This window comes from Sarcophilus harrisii, chromosome X, assembly GCF_902635505.1.
Source record: "Sarcophilus harrisii chromosome X, mSarHar1.11, whole genome shotgun sequence".
Classification (NCBI taxonomy): Eukaryota; Metazoa; Chordata; class Mammalia; order Dasyuromorphia; family Dasyuridae; genus Sarcophilus; species Sarcophilus harrisii.
Window position 1 is genome coordinate 64,086,752 of NC_045432.1, and position 14,146 is coordinate 64,100,897.

Here is a 14,146-nt window from a genome sequence, read left to right on the forward strand (position 1 = left end):
GCTTTGACTCACCCAGTCTTCTTGAAAACTTGGCAGTTAAAATGCCTCACTGAGGGCTGCAACAAAGGAAAGGTAGATGCAAGGCAATGGAGGGCCGCCTGCATGGGAACTAGGAGCAGCTTTCACCTGCTCTCCCTGAACTGGCCTGGATGGGACAGCATGGCCAGCTGCACTGATGGAGTGCTTTAGGCCTTCTGGGATGATAGCTGGGCTGATCTTCCTTGTGGCAGAGCAGCAGGGCAATGATTTGCACTTCAAAAGATCTTCAAGCCCTTCAAAAATGTCAGCCATACATCAGATCCAGGCCTCCGAACCCCCACTTCCAAGGTCCCATAATACTCATTAGGCCAGTCTTTGTCCAAGAGTAGACATGAATGGAATTAATTTTTAATAGGGTCTTGGATTGGCATAGAGCTGTTTCCTCAAAAGCTCTAACAGAACAGTAATATCTCATTCATCCTTCAAACATTCCTTAGACAGAGGGGATGTGGTAAAAAGAAAAAGAAAAAAAAAAGAGCTCAGGACACAGGAGATCTAATTTTAATCTGAGCTCTGCCAGCATGCAGGCTGTTTGTCTCTCTGGATTGCACTATCCCCATCTAAATGATGAGAATGTAAGACAGGACTGGGAATCTACAAATTGAACATCATAATCCCTGCCCTTCCCTGTCTTAGCCCACAAGATTATTATGGAGACTGCCTGGGACCAGGGAGGCAAGAATGCTTTGGAGCATATAAAATAGCTCTCGAGGTGATAGGGGTTGTTGAGATATTTCTCAATATACCATATACACAAGGAGAGGCAAAGGCCCAGGGGCCAGAACACTCTGCTAATGGACAGAACTCTATGGCTACAAGACCCCCAGATCAAGATCTAGTTCCTTGATGAAGACTCTCTTACAGGCAGCCCATCCTCCAATTTCTAGGCAGACTAGCTTAGTTATGGGCACTGTTTCCAAACAAGGTTAAAGAATTTCTGAAATTTTTAGATCCGTGCTAAAACCAAATGAAACAAAATGCAGGAATTCCTACAACTCCTTTGGAAATGCAGGATACGATTTCCCAAACTACAGACTTAGGAACTGTTTTCCTGGCAAGCCCCTTAATTCTTTGTTATTTTTTTCCTAGGAATGTAAGTGGCAGAGTGCACAGAGTACCAGAAGGAGTGAATTCAAAACCAGTCTCAGACACTTATTAGCTGTGTGCCTGAGGGCAAGTCACTTAACCTGTGTTTACCTCAGTTTCTTCATTTGTAAAAGAGGGAAAATAATAGTTTCTTCCTTTCTGGGTTGAAAAGAAAATTAGCAGAAAATGAAATAATATTCCTAAAGTATTTTGCAAACTTTAAAGTACAATAAAATTGTTGGTATTATTACTACTACTACTATAAGCTTCTTTTATATCTTTTTATTGGGTTTCAATGGAAACAAACAAAATCCACTCACATCATATTCTTCCACAAACCTAAGGCCTACACACTCTTTCTTTATGGTCTTTTCTCCAGCATCCTTTCCTTTCCTTTCCATTCCCCACTTATTTAGCCTGATATTATCACCTAACACTTGAACTATAGCAGCGGTCACCTGGTTAGTGTGCCAGCATTTCTTCCTCAAAGATTCATTTCACACACCAAAGCCAGATCAATCATTTTATTTACTTGCTCACAAAGCTTTGATGGAATGGCACCCCAAGGCCTAGTAGATAAAGGCCAAAGTCCTTAGATTTATTCTGAGGACTCTCCTTAATCATGATCCACCTGATTCAATTAGCCTTGTTTTGCACAACTAGCTACCACTCAAAACTGGGTGCCAAACTTTTTTCTTTCTTTTCTCTTGCACGGGTCTTTTATTACTTCATTTCTCTGCCTATGATAACGTTGATGAGAATAACATTATTCTCATCTATAGTGCTTGTTTCCTTACTCTTTCTAAATGAGAAGTATACCCACCCCACAAAGTCCAACTCAAATCCTCACTCCTTTGGGAGGACCCTCTTAATTACCAGAATTTAAGGGATCTCTTTTGTCTTGGAATTCCTATAGGAATGACTATCACAAGCACACATTTACCACTTATTGTTATGCATTATTAGTTGTCTTTGCATAGAACTCTATGTTATCTCATTGTAGATACATGACACTCACATAGGGTCTTTTGTGACTCTTCTCTGTCCCCTATTCTGTTCCAGCCTGGTCTCATAGGCATATGATTAAATCTCGCCATGGATCTTTGACCTCATTGATGTAAGTATTCTCTCCAAAGGCACTGATCAAAATCCATTTGTGCCTTCTCAGTGTGTGCCATATCCTTGACTATATTCTCCCACAAATCTATCAGCGAGAGTAGTACTCTCATGTTAGGCCTTCCTCTGGTCCTTTTACATTTTGCAGAGAAAACACTACACTTGGAGATATCTGTTCACTGGTAACCTTCAATTCACTACATCATTATGCATTTCATTTTCCACTTACTGACATTTTGTATACATCCTTTTCCAGTTACACATTTACTTGATAATTCTTGTGTACCACATCTTGTGCACAAGTAATCATTGGTAACAGAGAGATAGGAGCATATATTACTAGGAAATAATTGATGCCAATATTAGTAAATTATAACATCTCCTAATCACATCTCACAGATAAGGTCTTGGTATTTGATATATCTAGGCAACAGATCTTCCCCTCTCTTCCTCTATCTCTCCCTCTACCCCTTCTGCCTCTGCCTGTCTCTCTGGGTCTCCATCTCTGCCTCTGTCTCTGTCTCTGTCTCTCTCTTTCACACATACACACACACACACACACACACACACGCCATCTTCTGAAAGACAAATGGTCAAAAAATATGAACAATTCTCAAAATTTTTTTTTGCAAACTACTAACAATCAGATGAAAAACTTACAAATCACAAATAAGAGAAATCAAAGCAACACTGATGTTTCACTTCATACCCAGAAAAGAGGGAAAGATGAAAAAAGACAGGAATAGTACATGTTAAAGAGATTATGAGAAAAGAGGCACACTACTGCATTGTTAGTGGAGCTGTGAATTGGTACAAACATTTTGGAAACTAATTTATAACTGTGTCTGAATCTTTTGACTTAAAGATTCCACTACTAGGCATATGCCCCAAGGAGGTCACTGATGAAAAGAAATATTCCTAGCAGAACTTTTTTTTGTGGTAGCAAGTAATGAGAAACAAAAGTAGTTTGTGTGCTGAAGAAAGAATGTAACAGAATATAGCTGAACTGTAAGAAATAGTGGATAAAATGAATAGAGATGCATGGAAAGTCCTACAAAATGTTATGCCAATGAAATAAGCAGAATGAAAAGAACAATGCATATGATGGCTGCGATAATGTAAATGGGAAAAAAAAACAGTGACAACCACAAAATAATTAGTGGCTGTTGTGAAACTATAAAGAACAAGAATGATCCCCCAACAAGAATGCATAGGTGAAAAGTCTTCAAGGATGGGAAATTCATATGTATTCACATTTTTATTAATTTAATGTAATTTTTATATTCACATTTTAAAATGTATTTATCAATTTTGCTGATTTTTTTCTTTAAAAATTCTTTGTTATATATGATTTATTTCTGGAAGAGTGAGGCAGATGGATGCAGGGGAATTTTAGGTGATTTAAAAACAAAATAGAAATTAAAATTTATTTTTAAAACTGTAAATTATTCATTAGTAAGTAGTAAATAGTTCAGGAATTTTTAAAGCACTTGTACTGACCCTCTAACTTTGCCAAGAAATCAAAGGCCCATCTTTTAAATATTTATATTTTACTGGCAATGTTATGACAAAGATCCCTAGAACACCACTATTTCCAAAGAACTAAAGATGACTATCACAAAGAGGTTGAAAAAGAGATGTATAATGGTTATAGACAAGCTTTAGTTGTTCTTCAGTCATATCCAGCTCTTTGTGACCCTGTGGACTGCACATGCCAGGTCCTTCTATCTTCCTCTGTCTCTTGAAGTCTATTCAAATTCATGTTTCATGCTTTCATGACACTACCTGTCCAGTTCATCCTCTGACATACCCTTTTTCCTTCTGCCTTCAATCTTTCCCAACATCAGGATCTTTTCTGAATCTTGTTTTTTCATCATGTGGCCAAAGTATTGAAACTTCTACTTCAGTATTTGACCTTCCAGGGAATAGCCTAAAATAAATTTTTTAAATTATTGACTGATTTGACTTCCTTGCTGTCTCAGGGACTCTCAAAAGTCTTTTTTTTTAACATTGCAATTGTCAGTTCTACAGACAATTTTCTTATAGCCCAACTCTTACAACCATACATTATTGCTATACATAGCTTTGACTATAAGGACCTTTGTCATACAGGGGGATATCCCGGCTTTTTAGTATACTATTCAGATTTGCCATAGCTTTCCTTCCAAGGAGCAAGCATCTTTTAATTTCATAAGTGCAATCACTATCTACAGTGATCTTTGAGCCGAAGAATATAAAATCTGACACTGTTCCCATTTCTTCCCCCTCTATTTGCCAGGAAGCGATGGGACCAATTACTAAGATCTTTGGTTTTTTTTGATATTAAGCCTCAATTCAGCTTATACATTCTTCTCTTTCATCCTCACCAAGAGGCTTCTTAGTTCTTCACTTTCTGCAATCAGACTGGGTATCAATCACATATTTGAATTTGTTGCTTTTTCTCCAAGCAGTCTTACTTCTGGCTTTTGATTCATCTAGCCTGGCATTTTATATGATGTAATCTTCAAGTTAAATAAAGTGACAATATATGGCCTTGTCATGTTATTTTTCCAAACTTTCATCAATAAGCTGTTCCATATTGAGTTCTAACCACTGCTTCTTAATTCAAATATAGATTCCTGAGGAGTCAAGTAAGATGATCTCTTTGAGGTTTTGTCACATTTTATTGTGATTCACACAGTCAAAGGCTTTAGTGTAGTCAATGAAGTACAAGTAGATGTTTTTCTGGAATTCTCATGCTTTCTCCACAATCTAGCAAATGTTGGCAATTTGGTTTCTAGTTTCTCTGCCTCTTTGAAAACTAGCCTGCCCCCTTTTTTTGGTAACTATTCTCGGTTCATATATTGCTGAAGCTTGGCTTGTAGAATCTTAGGCATAACCTTGCTGGCATGTGAAATGAACACAATCATTCAGTAATTTGAACATCTCTGGGTATCACCTTTCTTTAGGACTAGAATTTAAACTAATCTTTACCATTTCAGGGGCCACTTGCTGAGTTTTCTAACTTTGCTGGGATAGAGTGCAGCACTTTAATAGCATCATCTTTTAGAATTTTCAACAGTTTAGCTGGAATTCCATTATCTCCATTAGCCTTATTGTTAGCAGTGTTTCATAAGGCCCATGTAATTTCATTCTCCAGGATGTCTGGTTCTAGATCAATAACCACACCATGATGGCTTTCACTGATAATAAGACGTTTCTTGTATAATTCTTTTGTGTATTCTTGCTACCTCTGTTTAATCTCTTTTGGTTCTGTTAAGAGCTTACTAGTTTAGTCTTTCATCATCCCCATTTTTGCATGAAACATTCCCTTGTTGTCTCTAATTTTCTAGAAGCAATCTCTTATATTTCCCATTCTATTTTCTTCTATTTCTATGCACTTCTCATTTAAGAAAATCTTCTTATCTCTCCTTGCTATTCTTTGGGATTCTTTATTCAGTTGGGTATATCTTTCCTTTTCTCCATTGTCTTTCCCTTTCTTTCCTCAACTATTTTAAAGCTTCATCAGTCAATTTTTTTCTTGATCTTTTTTCTTTAGAATTGTTTTTGTTGACACTTCCTATAGAAGATTGTAAACCTCCATCCACAGTTCTTTAGGCATTCTATCTACCAAATCGAATCCATTAAATGTATAGATCATTTTCAGTTTATACTCAAAAGAAATGTTGTTTAGATTATGCCCACAGAATCTGAAGGCTTTTCCTACTTTCTTTAATTAAAGTTTGAATTTTCCGACAAGAAACTCATGATCTGATCTACAATCAGTTCCAGAATTTACAATGTCAAGTGACTTGGCCAGGGTCATGTAGTTAGTAATTATTTGAGGCCAGATTTGAACTCATTTTCCTGACTTCAAGCTGGGAACTGAATCCACTACAGCACTACCTAGCTGCTCTTCCACTTGAATATTAGAGTAAATATCTATTGATTAATTTTCTCCTTGAGGTTTTACAAGGGCTAAATATCTCGTATCAGACAATCCTCAAAGTCAATATATCCACTCCTGATGAAAAGACTTTCCTCACCTCGTCTCTTAATGTTTTTATCTTTGATGTAGCCATTTCTGATAGAAGCATTTTTCCCTCAATGATTCCATAAAACTAGACTAATAAGCTCAGTCTGGTACTTGTTCTCATTTGTTTTCATTACATACACTAGCGAGAAGTTATTTTATATATAAACATTATTGTTTATAGCATTTAATGTACTACTATTTAACTTTGTGGATTTTCCTGGTGGGGAGGGAATGAAAGAAACGCAAACAAAAGGCAATAAAATGAAAAACTGTGGCCACATACACATGTTCTTCATTTTAAGTGGCATATGGAAAAGGTCACAATAAATTTTACTGTGATACATCACAAGAACAAATTGTTTAGCTCTTGTTGCTTTGTATCATAAGGCTGTCTAAATTAGCCTTCTTAAACTTTGAGCACCATAACTGACTTTGTTAAAAACAACAGAAAAACACCCACATGCTCTTGGGTTCACATCTTGGCAATTAACAATGTGGAGATCAAGAATTTAGCAAATCTTTAGTTTACATGATATGTGGTTGTTCTCTCCATCCTCAATCCAGCTAAGCTGGAATTTTAGCTGATTTCCAATTACAATTTGACAAAGCTTCAGCACAAATGTTATCCATGAAAAAATGATGAACTAGGCTTGTGGTAAAATGTCTAAGTCCAGTTATACTCTATCATCATAAAAGAGCAAGACATGTGGCAGATATCAAGCAATAGCAATAAACAGTAATGAGAAAAGTATAATTAATAAATACTGAAAAGTAAAAGAATTTAACTAAATATAACAAAATCTATTTTCATATATAATTATAATGAAGAAGAGGAAAATCCTAAGAAATTAAATCAATGTTTATATCCTTCTTAGGTAGACAATAAAGCTATCTATTTTAAAACTGTCACCTAGTTTGATATATATTACTGCCTCCTCCTTCCCCAATGAGAGAAGGGAAATGTGGGAAGAGAGAAGTGAGAATCCCAGGAAAAGAGAAAGCCCTAGAAACAACAGGATGGGTTTTCCCAGAAGGACAGGGTAGGAGAAAATCTAATGAGGACTGACAGTAGGTTTCATCAGGAGACTAATTGGTACTTCAGAAGAATTTCATTTTAAGGGAAGAGATATGCTTCTTAGACCATGCCCACCCAAGAGATGGGGAGATTGTACTCCTTGGGATACATAATACAAATGACGGAATATAGGAAGAAATACAGGGCTCAGAGGGCTGAGAAACTGGTTTCATAATGGGCAGGTGATCACTGAAAGAGTGAAGGTATGGAGATAGTCTAGGCCATTTGCTTCTGGAGGACAAATTCTCTTACTACACCACACTGCCTCTATTACGAATGAAATGAAAAACTATTTTTTGGAAATTCGAGTTCTGAAAAGAATATTATTTAAAAAACAAAGGAGGCAGAGCCAAGGTGGAAGAAAGAAGACACATCTCTATCTGACCTCTTCTGACCTTCTCTAAAACCAAAAGCAGATTAAGCCTCCAAGCTGGCTTTGGAGTGACAGAACCTACAAATATTTGGATTATTACACATTTCCAGAATAAGATAATTTGGAAGAACTTCAGAACAGGTCTGTTTCAATTGGGCAGAGGGACAGTCTACTGAGCCTAGAATGCAGCATAGGGAGCCTGGGGCAAGGAGCTGAGATAGGAGCCAGAGCATTGTGGGGGAATCTTCTGTGAGGCACTTAGGCTACTCTGTTCTGGTTGCAAGCAGGTGATTTAGCAGATTTTCTGTAAGACACCCAAAGACAGATACAAAAGGCAAACTGTAAGCCACCAACCCCAGAAGAACACAGGACCTGGCCACTATTTCCCAGCACTTAAAGTCAGTCAGCAGAACAGCCCCAGGGCAAATTGAAGGTGCTTTCTCCCCTTTGTCTGAAGAACAGACTTCAACCCTTTAAAAATGAGCAAAAAAAGCAAAAAACAATCTGACCATAGATAGCATTAATGGAGAGAGAGAAGAATAGACCTCAAACCCTGAGGTTCCTAAAGGCAAATCAACCCCAAAGCATGATATGAGCTGGTCTCCATTTCACAAGGCTCTCTTGGAAGAATTCAAAAAGGATCTTAAAAGAGAGTTAAAGCACCAGCCCTAAAGTCAGGAAGACCTGAGCTGAAATCTATTCTCAGACATTTAACACTTCCTAGCTGTGTGATCCTGAGCAGTAGTCTCAGAAAAAAAAAAAGAGAAGAAAAATGGGGTGAGGAAACGGGATTTTTGCAAGAAGGTATGGAAAAGGAAAAACAGAATTTATCTGAAGAAAACTCCTTAAAAATAGATTTGATGAAATGGAAAAAGCATATAACTCCATTCAAAATAGATATGAAAAAGAAACCAATTTTTTTGAAAAACAGAATTTGTGAAATGGAAAAAAAGGAATAACCAAACAACGCATTTTAAAATCGGCCAAAACCAAAAAAAGCTAAAAAAGGTAACTGAAGAAAATAATATATCAAAAACCAGAATTAAACAAATGGAAGTGAATGACTCAATAAGCCTTCAAAAATCAGGCAAACAGAACCAAAACAAAATGAAAAATTAGAAGAAAATGTGAAATACCTTACTGGAAAAACAACTGACCTGGAAAATAGATCTAGGAGAGACAATCTAAGGATTATTGGACTTCCTGAAAAGGAAATCATCAAGGAAAACTGCTCTGATGTCTTAGAATGAAAAGGTAAAGAAGCCATTGAAAAAATTCACTAGTCTGCTCCTGAAAGAGACACCAAAATGAAAACTCCAAGGAATATAGTAGCTAAATTTCAGGACTATCAGATCAAGGTAAAAATACTGCAAGCAACCAGAAAGAAACAATTTAAATACTGAGGAGCCATAATCAGGAAAACCCAGACTTAGCAGCTTCCACCTTAAAGGATCGAAGGGCCTGGAATATGATATTCTGAAAGGCAAAAGCACTTGGATTATAGCCAAGAATAAACTATCCAACTAAATGGAGCATTATCTTTCAGGGAAGAGGATGAACAGTCAATGATACAAGTGAATTTCATTTATTTCTGATGAAAAGGCCAGAACTGAACAAAAAAATTTGATCTCCAAATACAGAATTCAAGAGAAGCATAAAAAGGTAAAAAGAAAAGAACTCTTGAGAACTATATCTTTTTTATGGGTATACTTAGATATTGTGAATTAATTTGATTTTATTATGATAATATGAAAAGGAAACTAGAGGTTGAAAGGGGATTATACTAGGGGTTCATAGGGGGTAAAAGAGGAAAATGGATGTAAAATTAGGGAAATTACATCTCACAAAGAGGCAAAGAAGACCTATTATGATTGAGGTAAAGAAGGGAGGGGGATGAACATTGTGTGAATCTTAATGTCATCAGATTTGGCTCAAACTATCAGACTATCAGACATATTTGGTTTCACAGAGAAACTTGTCTCACTTTATGGGAAGTGAGAGGGGAAAGGGGAAAGCAAAGGGAGAGGCTAATAAAAAGGAAAACAGAAATAGTAGGGGGAAAGTATAAGAAAAGGGGAGGGGCTGTAAGGGGGAGGGTTGTTTGAGGGAGGTAGTGGTCAGAAGCAAAATACTAGGGAGGAAGGAAAGGGGGAAACAAAGAAAAAAATATTACTGGGGGAGAATGAGATCGCAGTAAATACAGTTAGTAATTTTAACTCTGAATGTGAATGGGATGAATTCTCCCATAAAACAGAAGCAGATAGAAGACTGCATTACAGAATCCTATGAACAGACCATTCTCAGATGAAGAAATCGAAACTATTTTTAGCCATATGAAAAGATGCTCCAAGTCATTATTAATGAGAGAAATGCAAATTAAGACAACTCTGAGATACCACTACACACCTGTCAAATTGGCTAGAATGACAGGGAAAGATAATGTGGAATGTTGGAGGGGATGTGGGAAAACAGGGACACCGCTACATTGTGGGTAGAATTATGGACACATCCAGACATTCTGGAGAGCAGTTTGGAACTATGCTCAAAAAGTTATCAAACTGTGCATCCCCTTTGATCCAGCAGTGTTACTACCGAGCTTATATCCCAAAGAGATCTTAAAGAAGGGAAAGGGACTTGTATGTGCAAAAATGTTTGTGGCAGCCCTCTTTGTAGTGGTCAGAAACTGGAAACTGAGTGGATACCCCTCAATTGGAGAATGGCTGAATAAATTGTGGTATATGAACAATATGGAATATTATTGTTTGGTAAGAAACAACCAACAGGATGATTTCAGAAAGGCCTGGAGAAACTTACACGAACTGATGCTGAGTGAAATGAGCAGGACCAGGAGATCATTATGTACTTCAACAACAATATTGTATGATGATCAATTCTGATGGATCTGGCCATCTTCAGCAATGAGATGAACCAAATCAGTTCTAATGGAGCAGTAATGAACTGAACCAGCTATACCCAGCGAAAGAACTCTGGGAAATGACTAAGAACCATTACATCGAATTCCCAATCCCTATATTTTTGCCCACCTGCATTTTTGATTTCCTTCACAGGTTAACTGTACAATATTTCAGAGTCCGATTATTTTTGTACAGCAAAATAATGGTTTGAATATGTATACTTATTTTGTATTTAATTTATACTCTAATATATTTAACATGTATTTGTCATCCTGGCATCTGGGGGAGGGGGTGGGGGGAAGGAGGGGAAAAATTGGAACAAAAGGTTTGGCAATTGTCAATGCTGTAAAATTACCCATGCATATAACTTGTAAATAAAAGGCTATTAAAATTAAAAAAAAAAGAATTTAGGAAAAAAAAATAAATTGTGGTATATGAATGTTATAAAATATTATTGTTCTGTAAGAAATGACCCTCTCAGGAAGGCCTGGAGAGACTTTCATGAACTGATATTGAGTGAAATGAGAAAGACCAGGAGATCATTATACACTTCTACAACAATACTATATGATGATCAATTCTGATGGACGTGGGCCTCTTCAACAATGACATGAACCAAATCAGTTCCAATAGAGCAGTAATGAATTGAACCAGCTACACCCAGCAAATGAACTCAGGGAAATGAGTGTGAACCACTACACAGAATTCCCAATCCCTCCATTTTTGTCTGCCTATATTTTTGATTTCCTTCACAGGTTAATGGTACACTATTTCAAAGTCCAATTCTTCTTGTGCAGCAAAATAACTATGGACATGTATACATATGTTGTATTCAACATATACTTTAACATATTTAACATGTATTGGTCAACCTGCCATCTGGGGGAGGGGATGGGGAGAAGGAGGGGAAAAATTGGAACAAAAGGTTTTGCAACTGTCAATGCTGAAAAATTACCCATGCATATATCTTGTAAATAAAAAGCTATAATAAAAAATTTTTTAAAAAGAAGAAAAAAATAAAAGATAGAATCTTACAATATGTTGTTTACAAGAAACACATTTAAAGCAGAGTAATACAGACAGAGTGAAGATAAAAGGCTGGAGCAGAATCTATTATATTTCAGGTGAAGTAAAAAAAGCAGGGGTAGCAATCCTGATCTCAGATTAAGCCAAAGCAAAAATAGATCTAATTAAAAGAGATAAAGAAGGAAACTATATCTTGCTAAAGAGTACCATAGATAATGAAGAAATATCAATACTAAACATATATGCACTAAGTGGTATAGCATCCAAATTCCTAGAGGAAAAATTAAAAGAGCTGTAAGAAAAAATAGACAGCAAAACTATACTAGTGGGGATCCCAGCCTAGCTCTCTCAGAACTAGATAAGTAGAACCACAAATAAATAAAAAAGAACTTAAAGAGGTAAACAGAATTTTATAAACAGATCTTTGGAGAAAACTGAATGGAGACAGAAAGGAGTTTACTTTTTTCTCAGTGGTTTGGTGGTTCATGGAACCTATACAAAAATTGACCATGTATTAGGGCATAAAACCCTCAAAACCAAATGCAGAAAGTCAGAAATAGTAAATGTAATTTTTTCAGATTATGATGAATAAAAACCACATGCAAAAAATGACCAGGGGAAAATAGACCAAAAATTAATTGGAAATTAAATAATCTAATCCTAAAGAATAAATGGGCGAAACAACAAATCTTAGACACAATCAGTAATTTCATCCAAGAGAATGGCAATAATGAGACAACATACCAAAATTTGTGGGATACAGCCAAACCGGTTATTAGGGGAAATTTTATATCTCTAGATGCCTACTTGCATAAAATAGAGAAAGAGAAGATCAGTGAACTGGGCTTACAACTAAAAAAGCTACAAAAAGAACAAATTAAAAACCCTCAATTATATACCAAATTTGAAATTCTGAAAATAAAATGGGAAGATTCATAAACTTGAAAATAAGAAAACCATTGAATTAATAAAGAAAACTGAGATTTTTTAGGAAAAAAAATCAACAAAATAGATAAACCTCTAGATAATTTGATTAGAAAAGGTAAAGAAGAAAATCAAATTGTTAGTCTCAAAAATGGAAAGGAAGAACTTTCCACCAATGAAGAGGAAATTAGAGACATAATTAGGAGTTATTTGTAGACAAATCTCCCTAATGAATATTGATGCAACATTCTTTTTTTTTCTTTCTTTTTTTAATTATAGCTTTTTATTTACAAGATATATGCATGGATAATTTTACAGCATTGATAATTGCCAAACCTTTTGTTTCAATTTTTCCCCTCCTTCCCCTCCCCCAGATGGTAGGTCGACCAATACATGTTAAATATGTTAAATTGGACATAAATATATATGTCCAAACAGTTATTTTGCTACACAAAAAGAATTGGACTTTGAAATAGTGTATTATTAGCCTGTGAAGGAAATCAAAAATGCAGGCAGACAAAAATAGAGGGATTGGGAATTCGATGTAATGGTTCATTGTCATCTCCCAGAATTCTTTCACTGGATGAAGCTGGTTCAATTCGTTCCTGCTCCATTGGAACTGATTTGTTTCATCCCATTGCTGGAGATGGTCACGTCCATCAGAATTGATCATCATATAGTATTGTTGTTGAAGTGTATAACAATCTCCTGGTCCTGCTCATTTCACTCAGTATCAGTTCATGTAAGTCTCTCCAGGCCTTTCTGAAATCATCCTGCTGGTCATTTCTTACTGAATAATAATATTCCATAATATTCATATACCACAATTTATTCAGCCATTCTCCAATTGATGGGCATCCACCCATTTTTCAGTTTCTGGCCATTACAAAGAGGGCTGCCACAAACATTCTTGCACATACAGGTCGCTTTACCTTCTTTAAGATTTCTTTGGGATATAAGCCCAGTAGAAACACTGCTGGATCAAAGGGTATGCACAGTTTGATAACTTTTTGAGCATAGTTCCAAATTTGATGCAACATTCTTAAATAAAATATTAGCAAAGAGATTACAGAAAATCATCACCAGGATAATACACCATGACCAAGTAGGATTCATACCAGGAATGCAGGGCTAGTTCAATATTAGAAAAACTATTAGCATAATTGACTATATCAATAACCAAATTAACAAAAACATAGGATTATCTCAATAGATGCAGAAAAAGCACTTGATAAACTCCAACACCCAGCTATAAAACCACCAGCAAGCATCATATGTAATGGGGAAAAACTAGAACCATTCCCAATTAAATCAGAGATAAAACAGGTTTGCTCACTATCACCATTATTATTCAATATTGCATTAGACATGATAGCTTTGGCAATAAGAGAAGAAAAAGAGATTAAAGGAATTAGAGTAGGTAATGAAGAGACCAAATTATCACTCTTTGTAGATGATACAGTTGTATTCTTAGAGAACACTAAATTATCAACTAAAAAACTACAAGAAACAATTCACAACTTTCGCCAAGTTGCAGGACATAAAATAAATCCACATAAATCATCAGCATTTTTATA